Raw genomic sequence first — 19,766 nt, forward strand, 5'->3', positions numbered from 1 at the left:
ACAGTGGTAACCGGATTTGTAGCCTTGTGGGGTTAAGAACTTGATGAAATCCACCGTGCCCAGTGGGACCACAGAGGTGAGCGCTCACATACAAATTGCCATTGATAAAGAGAAAAGGGGAAGCTCCACCATCACAAAACCTTAAACCCCATCCCTTTTAGACTGGTTCAAAAAAAAGACTATGCTACCCAGTTTGCAGTGCAGCTGACGTCCCATGGGACCCCCCCTGGGAAAGTGAGATTGACAATGTTGTATTAAAAATATTTTTGCTTTGCAATTGTTCTCAACTGAGCCATTTAGAGCCGTTCATTTTTAAGCGGGGATCACTCTACCACAATGTATGCAATCAATATTGCGTGATGTGTGAAAATCGTAGCTCCGCTGAATCTTAAAGCTGCTAAGGGTTGACCTTTGAGAACGGAGAAGCCATTGACTGCTGCTGCTGCTGCCAGGGGCATCAATAATGGACAACAAACTACAAGCAAGTTTGTCTGAATTTCTCTTTGCACGACAAAATGTCACCCTTCAAATCCAAATAATCACGGCGTCATCAGGACAGATAATCAGGACTGAATACAAACTGCAATAAATATGGAAGAATGACCTAAAAATATTTGAAATCAGAGGAAGTCATTCAGTGAGATTGGACATTGGTGCTTTGAACCAAAAGCGTTCATAGAATGGCTTTAATTATGCACCACTAGGGGGCGGTGCGTGGCGCAGTGGTTAAAGCGGCCGCCCCATGTAAAGGCTATAGTCCTCAACGCAGGCGTCCCCGGTTCGAATCCCGCGTCGGGCAGACCTTTCCTGCATGTCATTCCCCCTCTCTGCCTCCCCCTTTCCTGTCTATCTCACTGAGCTATCAAATAAAGGCAAAAAGCCAAAAAATACACTTAAAAAAAAAAAAAAAAAGCACCACTAGGTGGTGTCTGAGTACAGAAACGCAACACTATTTACAAAAAGCATCGCATTACATAGTTTGTCCACCAGGGAGCAGCGAAACGTACATTAAAAAAAAAGAAGATGGTAAAATAGTAAAATGTTCCATTCTGTAAGTGAGTTGATCTCAATTAAAACAAACATAAGGGATCTGTATCGATACTGCTTGTTACATGATGTACTTGTGACAAATAGTTATCAGATTATTTAAACGCTCCACTACTGATACAGTCTGAGTGTAACCTAGCAAGAGTAGAGTTATCTACAAAAAAACTCTGACTTAATGGACTCATTATCAAAGATCTGACTTCATTTTTGAATCTCTGTCATTGGATTTATTCAGGGAGCAGATGCAGGGTGACCTCCATGTGGCTAACCAGGCAGCTAGGTTTAGGTTTTTCTAACCTGTTGCAACTGCATAGGTTGTCTGTTATTATTTTTTCACTGCCGGCCCCTTAAGTCAATTATTATTGGATATATGTGGCACACTAACGTGGATATGATCTAATAATAACAACATGTGTGGGGGAACGTGGGGGCTGTGGGTTTAAGACAATGGTAATAAAAAACGAACGTTCCTGCTTCAAATCTGGTCGTGGACCTTTGTTGCGTGTCATTGCTCGTGTCTTTGTATTCTGACATCTCTGTCAGAGCTGTCAAATAAAGGTAAAATATCTTCTTTTTTTTTAAACAATAAAATGTGGCCCAAGTAGACAGGCTGCTAAGTGACAACTAATAAAAGAAGACACTATTGGCATGACAAAACTCAGAATTTCAACAGCTTTTCAAAGCTAATATTATGGATCTGATGGATTTAACTGTATTTCGCTATTCAATCAATAACTATTATAATTAGTCACTCCTATAAATATTTAAAAAATGCAAATATATGTATATATTTGCATAAAATATATATTTTGAAACTTTCAAAAAATAAACAAAAACCTTAACAATGAACCTGCATAATCCAAAGAATTTAGTGTAAACCTTGAACCGCAAATGTCAAGAATCAAACCAGCTTCACACCATAATTATTACAGCAGCGTGTTTTACTATATTGTACAACCTTGTTTTTATTTTCCCAGGGCTCCTTTGGCGGAGCAGTGGGTCATGAAATATGTTCGACACATAAAGACGCAGGCATACAGTTTGAAGTCGAGAAAAATATCTCAAACAGAAATATACTCAACACTGAGTTTGACGAGCGCAGATGTGAATTGAATGAATCTGTGGGCGCCGTGATTCACTTTTAAGAATGTGCTTTTCAAAGTGTCTGCGACTGTGTCCAAAAATTTGCTACTATTTCTATTCTATTCTCTGCTGTCTGTGTCCGTCCGGTCTCTGATGTCTCTCCCCACTACACACACACACACACACGTCTTGGACTGCTGCCTTTCTATTCAAACCACAGTACAAACTCATACATCCATGCTCGCCCAGACACATTCACAGACATGCACACACAAACACACCAAAAATTCAATCTCTGTATCTTTCTGTTTTCTTTTTCTACTTTCTCTCTTTTATACAGGCACAAACACACACACGCACACACACACACACACACTCGGCACCCGTCTGCCCTGGCCCCCGTCGGCCCTCTCGCCTGTGTGTGCGTGTCAAATCGAATCTCCACCTCAGTGCGTAGTACACCTGCTGTGCTGGCGTATAATGCGCTGCATACAGTGAGTGCACGATGACGGATTACTGAATTAGACCAATAATGACAAGTGACACTTCTGTTACCGCTCCCTGAGCCACTGCAGAGAGCAGGGGAGAGGTGTAAATAAAGAACAGACACAGCGTCAGAAAGACAGAGAGAGGGAGAGAGAGAGAAAGAGAAAGAGGGGGAGACGGGGGAAGAAAAAAAAAGAAACAATAGAAGAGAGACAGAGGAAGTCGTGGAGGTGGATTGAAAATTTTCAGCTTATTCTGTGGAAATAAATAAGTTCTGTTTCAGTCAGCTGCAACTTCTCTCCTCTCTCTCTCTTCCTCCCTCTGTTTCCACGGTGACACAACTGTCATGGACCCATGATGGTAACTCAAAATAGATCTTATAGCACAATGTTGGGCAAAGTCGGTGTGTTGTATATCTTTTTCTGATGCCTATAAACAGCGTCGACTGGCACATTTTTTCTCTGTTAATACAAATTCCAAAACAAGATCCCACCTGGACTCAGACGGTGGGGGGGGGGCTGTTTGAAGGTTCCATGTGGTCTCAGCACCAGTGAAAACTAAACCCATGCAGGCAGGGAAATAAATAAGCAGCAACCGCACGTGTGTGGTGAAACGGAGCTGTTGTGGGAAGTTTTGATGTGTTTTCCTTAATGAATACACATGACATGCAGAGCAGGGGAATCTGTGTGTGTGTCCGCCAGTTTGTGTACGGGGGCCAGTTTATCTGCAGGATGCCTGGGCCCCCCCGTGGACCCCTGGGTCTCTGCAGGGCCTGTGCTCAGGATACTAAACCATGCCAAATGAGGAAGAGGAGGAGGAGGAGGAGGAGGAGGTGTGATCTTCCCTGGGACCACATAAATAAATCAGCCTACCACCCGGTGCGTCTGTACTTCATTCATACAGGAGAGAAGCTGTAAAAGCAGAGGGACTGAAGGTGCGATAGATGTGAAACACCAGAGGCTGTCCGTCCGCCTGTGTTTTGGTTTTTTTTGGGGCTGGAGACAGACTTTATAACGCAAACATCAATGAGAATATTGGCGCTTTGTCAGTGATGTCAATTTAACTGCAAGGCTCATCGTCCTGCCTGTATTGCCTCATAATGGAGAATCATTGGGGGGATATAAGCCTGCCAAGTCCTCAAGTCATTGTGCCACAGTCATGTTTGGCTCGTGAAGCCGACGCTGGAAGGTGGCGAGGGACTCCTAAAATGTACACCTCTGAGGCATGTGTGGCCTCTTGACGGGGAGAAGGGAAAAAGAGGCGAGCAACGCTTCTGTGAGGAAGAAGAGAGCACTTAAGTGGGACAGGCAGACACAGAAAGAGAGCGAGAGACAATTGCAGTTGGAAAAAAAAGACAGAGTCGGAGAGCGAGGGAGCAATAGGGGGAACACAGAGGAAGGAAGACAGAAAGAAATATTGACAAAGCCTAGATATACACATAAGTCACCCGACACGACCCGCCTGCTCCCTGTATTTTATAGAGCCGCTCTGCGCCGGCGGAACAGCGTGACAGGCCAGTTCCTTCAACGGAAAATATGGTCCCTCTCTCTCCCCTCCCGCCTCGCGCTCCCGCTATCACTCCTGTTTTCTGTCTATCCCACCTGATATCATTCTGTCACCTCTGCGCCGGGCTCTTTTTTCCATCATCCCCCTATTTCTTCCCCCCCCCCCCTTCGTTCTCCTCCCGTTTTTTATTGGTGCTCTACATCGCGCCCGTCATGTTTCACTCCTCCGTTTCTATCCATCTTCACGTCGCTCTCTTAATCCCCTCTCATTTGCTCTCTCCTCGGCCCTCGCATCCTCCCTCCTCCTCCTCCTCGCCTCCCTCTGCCCCCCCCCCCCCCCCCAATTTCTCTTCCTGCTCTCCCGGAGCCGTTTCCGCGTGCTGTCCCATTTCCACCTACTGCTCGTCGTTTCCCTCATTCTTCCTGATTCATTTCCTCCCCCCTATCCGTTCCATTCATCCCTCCCCTCCCTATTTGTGCTACATAACATTGCTATCCCTCTCTCCCCCTCTGCCTCTCTTTGCACCCGTCTCACACTTTTCCATCTATATTTCCTCTGACCTCCCTGGTTTTCCTCTCTGGGTTTTAGTTCATCTCTCTTTCTGTCACCCTGTAAACTTTATCCATCCACTTCTTTAAACTGATCACTTTAGCTTGGCCTTTTCACTTCTGCCTTTCCCCTCCATCCTCATTTCTGTTATGGACGCCTTTTGTCTGTCCACCTTAAGATGAGCATATGTACACATCACATTTTCCTCTATTTTGCTGTTTCCACTGCTCTTACCCTTTCATTCCCTCACCCTCCACCTCTAACTTCTTTCTTTCCTTCCTTGTTCCATCTCTCCCTCTGCATTCCAGCCTGCCCTCCCTCCCTCCCTCCCTCCTCTCCCTCTCTCTCTCTCTCATCCGCAGCCTGAGCACAGAGCTCCATGTGTCGGAATCAATTAGGGCTGAGAGCCGTCGCGGCCGCTCTTTCACGGAGGTAAATATTAAACTGCACCAAGCACCGAGGAGGAAGAGAGGGAAGGAGAGGAGGGGAGAGAGGGAGCCCTCCGTCCCTAATCCACCGCATCGATCAGGCGGGGATGAGGGTAATATATTATTTTGACAAGATACGATCCTCCGACGCGCACCGCTATCCCCGGCGATCGATTTCTTTTTTCTCTCCTTTTTTCTTTCCTTTTCTCCCCCTCAGCGAGTGGGACAGAGTTTGTGTGTTACTGTGTGTGTGTGTGTGTGTGTAAGATTGTGTGCATGTGTTTGTGTGCTGGGCGTCGTGGCGTGTGCATGTGCACTGGAGTGTGGATGGGTGACAATAGGAACAGCATTAGGAAATGTGGGGAAGAGATGAGGATGGTGCTGCTAGTAGGTCTGCGCTTTTACAAACAAGCTCCTGTCTAAACAGCTAAATCACGCGCTCGCCCATAGATGGATCGTTGAGGAGAATCTGAGAATCCTATTTTGTGTTTATTTTCCGGGGGTGTAGGCTGGAGGCAGAGTGTCAGGGTTACAGTTAGTCAAATAGGCAGGGCTGACCTATTGTAAAGTTAAGTGTCCTTCCCCCGCACGGTCCCCTCTGCTCCTGTGCCTCCCCTCTATATCGCTTTGTAAACTGTGTCTAAATGCTAAACTCCCCGGATCAATTTTTTTTATTCAACCTCTCCCCCCATCAACGCGCACCCTCTGCCCCCCCCCCCCTCCACCTGCCTCTGTCAAACAGCTTCACATTTGCTGTCCTCCAGTGATGGAGGGTGTCCAATACCAACCTTATGCCTGCATGTCAGTGTGTGTGTGTGTGTGTGTGTATGTATGTGTGGGCAACTCTCACAGCAGCTCCTATGAGATCCAACTTCAGTGATGCACAGTTGTTGCAGTGATGTTTTTTTGTTTTGTTTTATCAGAAAACTTCTAAACTGCTCTGATTGTGTTACTTATAGTTTTGATATCAACATTAAATCAAGTGAATCTGTGTTATCAATCCCACTGAGGATCAACAGACAGTTTTATGAACTTGTGTCTACACACCCATCCACTAAACTCCCCACCCTTACTTCATATAGCACATAAGGGACTTAAATGGTTATGCGTTGACAGAATATGGATGTGTAGTTCCCAGGAGACTGGGCTGATGTATCAGGTGCTGCTGCAGATTTGTGACAAAAATTAGAAATGACTCAATGCGGCTTTAACTTTTGATTTCTTTGATCAAGATTATTATGGACACAATATGGGTAAAACTCATACACCACACATTTTCAACTAGATCTGACTTGTGCATGAGTGTGTGTGTGATTGTGTGTGTGCTAGCACCTCTGCGTACATGCAGACGTGATGACCGTCAGGGGACAGCAGAAATACAACCCATAGGACACAGCGTTTTGCAACACAGAGCACTAACTATCAAGGTTATATAGTCCCTGTGAGTACATTAAGAGACTGCACCATTACATTACATTACATTACATACATGTGTTGTCTATGAGTGTGTCTATGTCCTCGCGACTGGTACGGACCCATACGTTTTGTGTGCACAACACGTCACCTCTATTTGATCCTGGTGTGTGGCTCGGCAGATTCGAGGAGTCACGTCTACATGCACACGCCACACGGCACCCAGCCGGTTTCCTCTCCGATAAAGCGCCCCCGTCCAAACAAGTATGTCAGCACCCGCTGGCGTCTCCTCCGGCTCGCTCCACTCCCTCTTACTCCTCGTCTCCCACTTTCTCTGTTTCTGCCTGCCGCGACTTAGTTTTCCTCTTTCTTTCTGTCCGCTTTCGCTTTTATTGTGCCATTTTCTGCCACTTTGGTCTAAGAAAGGGAGGCCATAATGCAATCTCTCCCCCTCTCCATCCCCTGCTGTGAGGGAGAGTAGCTTGGCCTGTGTGCTGGGCCGGGGAGTAGGGGGAGAGACGGGGTCAAGGTGAGCTCTAATACACTATTGATCTGCCCCAATTGAAAACCTGATGGAAATTTTACCCCCCTCCCCTCCCTTCCTCCTTGTCGTTCCCCCGCACCCCCCCCCCCCCCTCTCTGTTTTTCTCCCCCCTCCTTTCATCTACACCCCCCTAACTCTTCCTATCTCCCACTTCTCTCTTCCCTTATGTCTTTTTTCCTTTCCTGTGTGTATCCTCCCTGGTGTCTAGAGTCTTCCACTTTTTCAGTGTCTACCCCCGTTCACTCCAATCTGTTTTCTCTCCCAGCTGAATGTCTCTTTCAACCACTGACCACTTTCTCTCTTTGGTATCTATCTCAGCGCTGGGCAGCACTCTGCCTCCATGTCTTTTAAACTGTGCCTCTAATCATTTCCTCTCGTCTCTTCTCCTCCTTTTGGTCTCGCCATCTCCCCCCTTTTTCAAGCATGTTCCTCTCTTTTTCCTTTAAATCCCTTGCTACACCCCACCCCTCCCCGCTGTTTCTGTCTCTCCCACTCATCCCCCCTCTCTGAGTGTGCATCAGATGGTCCATTTCTCTCTACCCCAGTGCATATTGATCCCTATGGCAGTAGCATGCAGGGTGAGGGCTGCGAGGACCACAGCTACAGTGTATTAAACGCCACAAACGCTTTGGACGTGGGACCTGAGACACGCCTCCCCGGCAGGGCCCTGTCAATAGCTGCTCCCTCCTGTCAACAGCAGCCAAATGGCCTCTCAATCTGGGACTTGTGATGGGCTACAGATTGGTAGAAACTGCAATGGATGCGCCACAGAAAAATAGACACAATCTTGATGGAAGAAAAGCCGGGATGAATAAAAAAAAATCAAATAAAATAAGGAGATGTGTATAAGGTAATTTTCCCTATGATGGCCAACCACACGTATTCAACACTGATGCGAGTCAGTGAAATCATGTAAAAACCATTTCCATTCAGATGCCTAAAATGTTGCACAACAAAATCTATGACCTCAGCGTTCAATTTGCTCCATTCTTCGCCTTAACAGGCTTCATAATAACACGCTGTTGTCCTGTAGTTACGTGGAGCGGCAATTATGGATGCAGCCGAGTGCGCTATATACTGTTCAAACACATCAAACAAAAGAGGCAAACAAACACTGGAAAGGCCTGAACAATGGAGATGGCAGCAACAGAAGTAAACCTTTTTACAGATACCCATTACTTTCCCACTTAACAAGACGGACCACAACCTCTCCCTCTCTCTGACTCTATGCAGAGTTGGCTGCTATCACCGCACTGCTCGAGTGGGAGATAAATGGAGTGAGTGCATGTATGTGTGTGTGCGTTTGATTTATGTACTGTTGTGTACGTGTCAGGCGGCCGAGCTATCGGGACCACCATCTCCCAATAGACACAGAAATGCTACAGCGGTGGAGGGACCCCTCTGTCGACCCCGAGACCTCTGATACACATCTGGAACAACAGAGCACGCCGAGCAGGGATTGGAGGGGTTTGTTGGAGTAGGAGGAGGAGGAGGAGGAGGAGGAAGAGGATTGGAGGGGGGGGGGTACCTCTGTCGCTTCTGTGTGGTTTTTTTTCTTCCATTTTCATTCAAAGGAGAGTCATACACTTTGTCCCTCTCTGTCTTGTCTCTCTTCTCTCGACCCTTTTTTTTACCGCCTTCATGTCGACGGGAGGGAAACGGCCGCTGTACTTTCCACCTCCAACTCAGCTTTGCGACTTCATGCCCGCTCTCGGAGGAACAATCTCGCTGCTAGCGAAGCTTTATCATGCAAACTGGAGGTCCTGCTTGGTCGCTCCCACATTAAGCTTCTGTTGACAGTGTTGGGGAGTTTCTTCTGTATGATCCTGATCTCAGTGGAAATCCATGGCTCGTTCAAAACGCACTGTGTGTTATTCAATGGAGACCAGCACTTGAGAAAAACTATGACCAACGCCTTAAAAAAAACACTATTTCCCTTTCCCCTAACCTCTGTTTGACCTTGAACACTCTTCCTTCTGTTTTCTTATACCGCTCTAATTTCAGGTGATACCTTCTGCCCGTCTCCAAATATTAAAACAGTAGAAACAAAGTAGCTATCACATGTTCTCTGCCTGTGTCTCTGCACTGTGTTGCTTGTAATTTGTCCACTAACAGGCATCCAGGGTTCAGACACCTGTTTTATTTTCCCACTTTTCTCTTCGAGTGACTCTTTTCTTCTTCCCCTTGGTGTCTCCTCCTTTTCTCCCCCTTCTCTTCACGCTCTCCATCTATTTCTTTCTCTCTAGGAAGGAATCAGTCTCACCTTAATTGCTCTTAAATCGGATTAATGACTGACCGGGGACAACTTGACTTAATCTCTCTTCTAGTAAATCTCTTCCTCTCCCCTCTTCTCGTACATCACTCTTATACATTTTATCCTCCTGTGCCCTCCCCTCCTTTGCTTCCTTTATCTCTTATCCTCTCCTCTTTTCTTTTTTTTACTCTCCTTCCTCCTCTCTTCATCTTTCTTACCATCGTCATCATCTTTTTTTTTTGCTTTGCTCTCTGTCAACTCCTACTTCTGCTTATTTCTCCATTTCTCCTCCCTATACTTCTTTTCTCCCTCTCTCTCCATCACTCTCCCTGGGAGTCAATCATTCTTTCATCTTTTTGGACACACTCTGTCATGCTTGAGCTCTGCTCGTCATCCGGGTCCCTTCATAATTTCTCTCCTCTTCTTTTCACGCTCTTTCGACGACTTTCTATCATCCTTTTAACTTCGTCATCCTGAGATTTTTTTGCCCAGACCTCTTTCACTTGGCTGTCACTCTGTCTCTCCTTTTTCCACTTTGTCTCTCAGTATGTGCGTGTGTGTTAGTCTCTACAAGCTTGGCCAGTCGCAGGGTGTTGTGTATGTGTTAGTATGTGTCGATGTGGTCCTGTCATTGCCTCCTAAGTGCTTTGGCAATACTAGGGATCTGCTGTCATGCCAGTGCAACTAATCTCAATCGAATTACATTGAACTTGTATTGAGATGGAGATAAAGGACATGAGCATCTGTCAGTGTGATTGCTCAAGCAGCTCTCTCACACTCATGTGAAAAAGCACGTCGACATAAGGTCCACTTCTGCCACACATTCAGGAAATTAGTTTTTGTGACAACCCATTACACCATTTTGATCTTTACCCTTTAGAGAATTAAAACCAGACACCAAAACAAGAAATAAAAAAAAAACAAGCGCATAGGGTGCAGAAAAAAACAAACAAATGACACTATGTCATACTGAGGTGATCCTTGTTAAAGGTGTAAGGGCAAAGAAATGGTGCCACCTTCCAAACCCCTGCAGTTCGAAAAACTGAGGGGGAAAAAAGAGGCCAGCCTTGTGGACAAAAGCTCATTTTCCTCTTGGTTGCACACTGCTGCAGGCGGGCTAACATGCCACAGGAGAATTCAACCACTCATACACCTTTGTTTTCCTCTGGTTTTTCTCAACTTTACACACAGCAGCAGAGCCATAACTGAGAGCGAACTAGGATTGCTGTCAGCCCAGAAGGCATGTGCATGGCCTGTCCGGCCTGAGGCGAATTCAGTGATGTGAGAGCCGTGAAAGTCGCCCGCTCTTTTGACTGGGAGACAGAAAAGAAGAATCTGTCATTTTTCAAAAAAAACATGGCAAATCTTTTTTTTGCCATGTTTGTTTGTCTCCATTTTGCTTTCAGCCACTTCCTTGTCTTCGTTTTTCTCCCATTTCACTTTCCTTTCCAATCCACACCTCTTTCCAAAAAAAAAAACCCACTGCCAACCCACCTCCCAACCTCTCTGCATGCCCATCTGCTTCACAGCGCTCCGGTGCTTGTCCTCTCCCGCTCTCTCTCTCTCTTTCAGAGTGCAGTCAGGATTAAGCATTTATCTCGGTGGTCCTCCTTTCGGCCCTAAACGCCCGTGAGGATGATAAGAGTCGCTGGGATTTGTCAAATTGTGCGCCATTGATTAACTGACCTTTCACGCCTGCAAGTCTCTCAGCCACTCCACTAACTGCCGACAGGCTAGATAGAGAGATAGATGGATACATCTGGCTGTTATTGTTGTGTACAAGTTTGTAGTTACCAGGTGTGGCAGCGAGGGACGACATGGGGTGTTGGGGGCCACAGGAGAGAGGGGGCCATGAGGGAGAGGGAGAAGAGGAGGAGGAGGAGGAGGAGGAGGGAAGGGGAGATGCTTGGAGATGCTGGGAAAGATACTGAGGAGTCCTTCAATTGCCCTATAGGCTCTGAGTGTAACAGGCTGAAGTGTGTCTACTAGCAAACAGTAATGAGTCTTGAATAATGAATCACAAATTTGAAGGTGTGCCAAGGGGCTAATATTAGACAGGAAGAATTAGGAGGGAACAGAGGAGCCAGAGGAAGAGTTCAGACATTGGCTGGCTACAGGAGAGTCGTGCATGTGATCTATCGGTAATGGCCGAGGGCTATCGCATGGCGCATTCGACACCTTTTGATTATTCACAGACAGGTCTGCGCTGCCACACATTTTCAAGAGCGAGAAACAAGTGTTCAAAAACAAAAAACAGAAAAATACACAGAAAAATCCTCTAGAGCTGATCAAAGCACCTGAGCGAGACAATCTTGCAGCTTTCTAAATTATATTCACAATCAAAATATCTCTGTTCACCTGCCAGTTACAGTCACTGAGAAAGGCTCTTGAAGATTTCATATTAGACAGTAATAGTAAAAATTTAATAGAAAACATCTAAAATTACTATTAGAGCTGCAACTTTCACAATTTTTATCCCTCAAATGGACAAACAGAGAGGCAGCTGTGGCCCTTCAGACCCCTCCCTTTGTAAATCAACTTGACCTCAGGTGACTTAACTCCCTAAATATGTTGTAATCGGTTTTAATGGGCAAGTAAAGGCAGCGAGGAAAGCACATGAGAGATTGAGATCATCAGAGGCCGACGGTGACGGTGAAGAGGAAGTTTGACTCACCTGGACCTCCGCGTCGCCTCCGCCTCAGAGATGCACCTGAGGCCGAAGCCCGATCACCGTCTGTCAGACTGGACCCGGGAGTCGGTTCGCCGCTGCGCGTTTGTTCCGACCCGGGAGGTGAGGAGGCGAGGGGGGGAGAGGGGGTGGGTGGGTGAGGGGGAGGAGTGCCGCTGTCGCACCGCACGAAGGCGTCACTGCAAACACAACAGATAGCCTAATAAATTTAATTCCCACTGTTGGCTGGCAAAAAAAAAAAAAAAAAAAAAATAGAAAAGGGGGGAAAAAGCACTGTGTTAACATGTTTTTTTCCCTCTCATCTCATTCAAATCTGAAATGAAAAATGAAAGAAGCAGCAGTGATCAGGGACAGGAGGAGGCGCGGTGGCCCCGCTGAACGGAGCCGATCCGTGGCTCTTGTGTTGCGCTGTTTTCCCGCAGGACCACCGCTGCCCCGTGGACCGCAGATCAATCATCTTATTTACTCTTAACTGCCATACAGTAACGGAGACAGCGAGAGGCAGGAAGAGGTGCCAGTATGAGCAGAATCACTGGAATTCTCCAATAATTACCTAAATGATGCGTCTTTGGCACTTGTTTGTGAATGACCTTATCGCACTTGATGATATTTATTCGCCTCCGTGAGTTGATGTCGCTATAATTTCCTTTCCAAATTCCCTAAGGGGTGACACTATATTCGCTGTTATGTGCGTTTGGATTCTTCAGAAATATATATATGCGTAATAGCTGCTGACGCACGGGACGTATCGGCACACAGAGAGGGAAGAGGCCCTGAATGCAGCACGGCGAGAGGCTTCTGCTGTCTTGTTATCGATATATGAGAAGCTTGCTGGAAAGGATATTGACCGCACTAACTAGCCGCACTTTGATCATACGAAATTGCTTTCCAGATGACAACACATTAAGGATGAGAGCATTTTTAAAAAATCAAACCCGCCTCTCGCACCTGTCAGAAGTTTCTTTTCCGAATGAGATGGAGATGAGGAGAGGAGAGGAGAGGAGAGGTGAGAGCCCCCATAGGTCGACTGCTCTGATGAATAAAAGAAAGCCAATAGTCTATTTCCAAAAAAGAGGAAAGGGGAATAAAAAAAAGGGAAGAAGAAACAAAGCATAGAATAAAATCTGTAAGGAAGGAAGGTTATGTCTAAAATCTGAACTCCACACCACAGAATCACTTTCATAGCCGGAGAAAAAAAAGTTATGACTCTCAGCACAGACCTCACATAGAAACTCAAGCAACTCCAACAAAATAAATTACAAACTCATTACAACATGATAATTATAATGAGATTATAATGAACATGAAAAGAACAGATACACAAAAAAGAAACAGAAATATATATTTCTATCTTTGGAAAATAAATGACGGCGAGAGGTCTGCAATTTGTGAATCACGGAACAGAACTTCCCTTATATGTATTTGTATTTTATTTAAAAAACCATGTTTATCAAAATCGATATTAAGTATATGAATACGAGCAAATTAAATTCTAAAACGATTATGAACAAAAAAACATGAAAGTGTTGGGAGTTCATACCAAAAAGCTCTGTAAAATAAACTCGCCTGCAAATGATTCGTTTTAGATAATAATAATATTAATACCGATAATAATAATTATTATTATCATGGTAGTAATAATAATAATAATAATAATAATAATAATAATAATAATAATAATAATAATAATAATAATAATAATAATAATAAGGAAGCGCGGGCCCATTATTTGTAACGAAAATAAGTTTTATAAGTTGCTTCTTGTCGATAATTGAAAGTCTAATTCGTTTGTAATTGTTATAATAAGGTCTATTCTCATTAGCTACTATTAGGGCTATTATCATTATTTATTAGGTTTATTATTATTGTTTTAAGCAGGCCCTGTCATAATTATTATCGATATTATTATCCCTTTAACAACTGGAGCGGAGGAGTGTTATCAGTTGTGTCTGTGCTGAACAAACAGCAGCAGAGTTAAAGAGCTCATATTAGAACAAATGTAATTGGACGGGTTAAAGAGTTCAAAGCTCGGCCGTGCAGAGGTGAGGGATGAACGAAGGGGAGGGTGAGTGACGTGGGGAGAAAATTTCCCCAAATGCCACTTAATGTCGGAAATATTTCCACCCGAGTATTGACAGCAGAGAGACGGATGAGGCGGCCGGCGAGAAGCGCCACAGAACCGGGGGAAGTAATTCAATTAAACGGCCTGAGCTCATGGACGAGGACTGGAGAGGAGAGGAGAGGAGAGGAGAGGAGAGGAGAGGAGAGGCTCAACACGTTGGCCTCAAACTTTACACACACTCACACACACACACACACAGGCAGGAGGAAGGTGTGTGAGGCTGACTGCTCGTTGTAAAGTTGAAGAAAACCAAAATTACTTTTAAAGACAAAAATAAAGAAAATTTTGCAGCATCACCTTTATTTAACCCATAAACTGAAATACGACCATTAATGACGTTATTATTATCATGATGGTTTATGATTAACCGCAATTTAAATGATTTCACCTAAAGTGTCCTCACTTGTAAATCTCTGTCACACACACACACACACACACACACAAACACACACACACACACACACACACACACACACACACACACACACACACACACACACACACACACACACACACACACACTTAAACTTTACTGAGGAAAGCAGGTTGGTGTTGTGTATAGTTAGATGTGAATAATTGACGCCATGCAGGAAAAAAAAAAAAAAAAAAAACATTGGTTGGGGTTAGCGTGTATCCATTGATCGATCTCTTAATCTGCAATAGTTACATGCATGTATTGATTTACAAACACTGTTTATCTGGAAATATACTGGCACAAATAATTGATGGGAGTACACCCACGGCGCGCATAAATATGCATCAAAGTTGTAAGGGGGGTAAACACCTAAAAAAGAAAAATATATATATTTATATATCTGAGCCAGAGAGCAGCGAATCCACATAGAGATTATTCCAAATATTTTTTTTTTTCCTTTTTTCAAGTTTGGCTCTCGCGCTGTATCGATGCGCCCACTTCTGAAACCAACTCCCCTGCGAATGTGAAAACACACACCCCAAATCACCGGCTTCACTCCTGCTAGACTAAACTTCAGCATTTTACTTGGGTGAATATATTGACGGGTGGTCACAGGCTGCCCAGTCCAACAGCTGGAGATCTTTTTCAATTTTGTATTTATATATATATCTATATATTTTTGTGAGGGGCGGAATTTGTTTTTGAGTATTGCAACAAGCTGTAAACTCTTTAAAAGAAAAGCACGTTACAGGACATTCTTTCCAAGTGAATGAACTTTCAAGGTTCAGATGTGAACAAAAACCAATTAATTGATTGATTGGCATTTAAAAAAAAAAAAAAAGCACGTATTAGCACGTGCATTTTACACCCGGAAGCAAATGACACACACACATATATCATGTAGCAATCTTTACAAACGCAAAATAAACGGGGTCACTCACACACACGCGCACACGCAGATAAATGCACGAGAGAGATAGAGAGAGGAGGGGAGGGGAGGGAGGGGGTGTACAGACAGACTGAGGTCTCGTGCAGCCTGTGTGCCGTGTGTGAGTGGCTGTTTAATTGACTGATTGATACGGCGGTGTGGAGGTGAGGGCTGGACGCTTTAACAAATAGAGACACTTAGAGGCTAATCCGGGCCAACGCCGACAGCTGAACGCAGCCAACGTGCTCCCGTCCGGGCGCACGCACACACACACACACACACACACACACACACACACACACACACACACACACACACACACACACACACACACACACACACACACACACACACGCGCGCGCGCGCGCTCCCCAAACCCAGGCTGTTTACCCCCGCTCTGCCCGCACGTGAGCGCACGGACGTGGAAGCGTGTCAACTTTCACACAACAACAGAGAAAGACAGGTATAAAATAAAATTAAAATTAAAATTAAACGGAAAAATAAACTAAATTCAAGATTCTTAATAATAAAAAAATAATAATAAACAAGAGTTTGCGTAAATGACGCACGGTTCAACTTTTTTGTTGTTGTTGTTCCAAGATTACACTGCAAAACTGATCGCAATACACTCGAAAACATCTGCTCCAATCACAGCTAAATCACTCCAAGAATAATGAACAACAATGTCGCAGGCACACACATGTGTTAAAACACGCACTGACAAAAGACAATCCCAACTTTTTTTTCTCCTCGAGGAAAAACAATCCCATCGTCAAATAAAAAAAGAAAAGAAGAATAAGGAATAAGATAATATGATGTTAGATAGATTGTAAAAAAAAAAAGAGAGACAACATACCTCCAGCTTGTATTTTCAGGAAGTGGTGTTAAAGCTCTGAGCGGGGCTGAAGAGCGACCAGTCTATCCACACGCATTCACTGTGACGGCGCAGCGAGCCAGCGACCGGAGAGGCAGCACTACTACAGCCTGAACCCGGAGAGGAGAGGAGAGCACAGGGAGGGAGGGAGGCTGGGGGAGGAGGAGGAGGAGGAGGAGGGAGGAGAGGAGGTGTGCATCTCTCTCTCTCTCTCACTCACTGTCTCTCGCTCGCTCGCTCTCCCTGTGTGTGTGTGTGTGTGTGTGTGTGTGTGTGCCTGTGTAGGTAGTTAATTAGTAAATCCCCATTCGCTGTGCCTCGGGTCGGTTTGTTTTCCCCGGTCGACAAGCCGAGAGGAAAGAGAATTTGAAGTAGGATTCGACCCGTTTCCGCTCCTGTGTCTCATATATGAGGTTTGTGTGTGTGTGTGTGAGAGAGAGAGAGAGAGAGAGAGTGTGTGTAGTGAGATGGTGTGTGTGTTTTCTCTTTTGGGGCTCTATTTGGCACCACAAGAGGAGCCCCCATCCAATCTCTGTTCCCCCTCTGGCCACTAAGGACGGACTGTGTTCACCAACATGTTGACCCCAAAAGTTGCTCAACTTGAATCGGGCAGCAGTTTGTCCCCCCCCCCAAACCCCACACCACCACCACCTTCCAAACAAACAAGCAATGACATCGGCCACTTCACTGACCCTCTGGTGGCAACAAAACTATACACCTGACAGAATATCTTCACCCTCAGCCAGAGCTAAGGCCACCGACGTGTTCAAGTCTGAGACCGGAGGAGTCACTGCCGTTTCCTCTCTTTTAGCTGGAGTGAACTGCAGCTATAGACACAACAACAATTTCTTATAACATTAAGGAAGCCGAAAAACACCACGCAGCCAGAGGTCGGGCCCGGTCTGTCAGATCGACTTCAGCAGACCGCCGAGAAGAAACTCGATGCTGTCGTCAAAAGTTTTCCCTGCTGTCCCTGCAGCGAAATCCACATTATGATGAAACTCATTATCTGTCTTCAACTCAATAGCATGACTTCTATCAAGTGTCTGAACAAATGAAATCCCACACAGACCCTCACACACACACACACACACACTCACAAAGGGGAGAGGAGAGTCTGCCCCGGCTCTCGTGCCAGTAAATCGACTCTGCCCTTAACAAACTTTAATTATTTAATTGATCCCCAATCAGCAACTTAATAATCAATTAGGTAAACCAATGGAACTCACTTGAGTGCAGAGAAGCGGAGTCTATGACAAGGGAATCAGGGGAGGAGAGGAGAGGAGACGGAGGGGGAAACGGTGGATGAGAAGGGGAGGAAGTACAGGATGCTCTTCTCTCTGCTGGCCGTCTGGTTGCTGTCTGGTCGAGTCTGACAGTGGAATAAGATCAAATTCTTGTTAACCGAGGTGTGGATCAAAGCAGGAATGACCACATTTTGGAGTAAATATCTTTAAGAAGCAGTGGTATTTTTCCTTAGATATCTCTTGTAACATATTTTGATTAGTGATGATACGGTTGGTTGACTGATACTTGATTTTTTTTTTCTTTCTGTGTTACTTCTTCAGGGAAGACAACCGATATCTCTGGTGTCATCTTTTCTTTTTCCTGTCTATTTGAATAAACTCCTTAGGCTCTGGACTCTTGGCTGGACAAAACAAGCAATCTGAGGATTTCACCTATTGGAAATTGTGAAGGTCGTTTTTCACCACTTTTCTTGGACCAAATATTACATCAACTAATAATCAGCAAATCAATCGATAGTGAGAATACTCATTAGTTTCTGTATAAAAAGAAGGAAACTGACTCAGTTTTTTGAGTCAGTCCTGTATGTCATAAAAAAAAGAGGTGCTAAACTTTATGGAGCCAAAGACGTTTGAAGTAATACTGGTAAACCGTGGCCATGGTCACAGCCAAAGCCAAACACACACATCACCACACACTCAGTTCCAACCCTGACACCTCTTTATTGCCCTCTAGTGTCGACTGCTGGTCTGAGCCTTCACCCCTCCAGCTGACACTTTCTCAACTCCATGCCCTGACTTTTTTAGGTTCGCACTTGCACACACTCACTTCACCTATTTGGTTATGTGTGTGGGTCTTTTTTCTTATTGTATAAAATACTTTGTGTGTGTGTGTGTGTGTGTGTGTGTGTCTCAATAGCAGGGAATATCAGACACTCTCACACACTCAGCAGATGAAAGCTTTGCCAATACACTAAATCCCCTGAGGGTCATGGCAATATTGATGTGACCACTGGTGTGTGTGTGTGTGTGTGGGAGTGTGTGTGTGTGTGTGTGTGTGTGTGTGGGGGGGGGGGGGGGTGCATGTCGGGACGCGTACACGTATGCAATGTGTGTGTTTGTGTCACCTCTAAAATCCAAATGGCCATAAGCAGATGCTGCGGACACACTGAAGAAATATCAGTAACCTCTAACCACTGATCTCAGACCAGCTCATTCTAACATCCACTACTGGAGGTGGCTTTTTTTTTTTTTTTTCCTTCCCCCCCGGCTGATCTCTGTTCAGCAGTTGGAGCGTCTGAGCCTGACACCTGGGAGGTATCTGTGACAGAGTAGGGAGGCGCTGGAAGAGGATGAATAACTGACCTATCACATCCACATTGACTGAGTTAATTAATATAAGTAGAGCAGGGGATTCTTAGCTCACTTTTCACTGTATGGATTTGCTGTCTCCTCACATTTGGTATGTTTTATATCTATTCAATGCAAATCCAATGTGTTCCGTCCGGCGGCCCGATCGTGACAGCTAATTTTGGTATGTGGGTTATTTTGATAGGGCGGATTTTAATTGTGGCACAACACACGGCTTGAAGTGACTGATTGATATAAAATCTCATGTGAATGGATGTCAAATTGAGGCAGAGTGAATCTTGAAAGGTTTTACTTTATTCTATATGGACACTAGCCCTGTATATACTTATAATATATATAATACAATTTATATACATGATTTGGAGTTGATAAAGCTACAAAATGATGTTTTTAATGTTCAGAAAAAGGAGGAGAGGCTGGAGGAGATTGTTGTCGGCGGACAAATTAGAAAAGGGAGCGGGGAAGGAGGGATAGGGAGGAAGGACAAGGAAATCCTCATAGACTCTTACACTCTCTTATACATGCAAAGACTCTCTTTCGTCTTCTTTGTGGGTGTGAAAGACAAGAGAGAGGGAGCGAAGAACACAGGGGAGGGGGGGTGACACAAGCGGGACAGACAGGAAGACAGGCAGAAGAAGGTGGGAAATGGAGAGAAAAGGAAGGGGAAAGAGAGCAAGAAAGAGCTCCACTGCCTAGTCTTAATCTGAGCTGTTCTGATCAATAGCCCATTTCCCATTGTTGCCAGAGCTGTTCGATCGCTACACCACGGAATTAACACACCCACTTTAATCTAGGGGGAGAGGAGCGAGGGGA

At 45.0% G+C, this 19,766-nt stretch overlaps 2 protein-coding genes across 2 annotated transcripts in view; one reads left to right on the forward strand and one right to left on the reverse strand.

The window, feature by feature from the left end:
- The window catches only part of erfl1 (Ets2 repressor factor like 1), a 37,455-nt gene extending 25,277 nt beyond the window's left edge, over positions 1 to 12,178 (reverse strand). Inside the window, exon 1 of the mRNA XM_085801187.1 lies at positions 11,985 to 12,178. The gene's annotated coding sequence lies outside the window, so the exon portion shown is untranslated. The remainder of the gene's footprint in view (positions 1 to 11,984) is intronic.
- The window catches only part of LOC146971730 (trypsin-1-like), a 215,863-nt gene that overhangs the window by 153,403 nt on the left and 42,694 nt on the right, over positions 1 to 19,766 (forward strand). The gene's annotated exons all lie outside the window — the stretch shown is intronic.

Source organism: Trachurus japonicus, chromosome 16 (genome assembly GCF_045865225.1).
Source record: "Trachurus japonicus isolate A0001 chromosome 16, Traja_1.0".
NCBI lineage: Eukaryota > Metazoa > Chordata > Actinopteri > Carangiformes > Carangidae > Trachurus > Trachurus japonicus.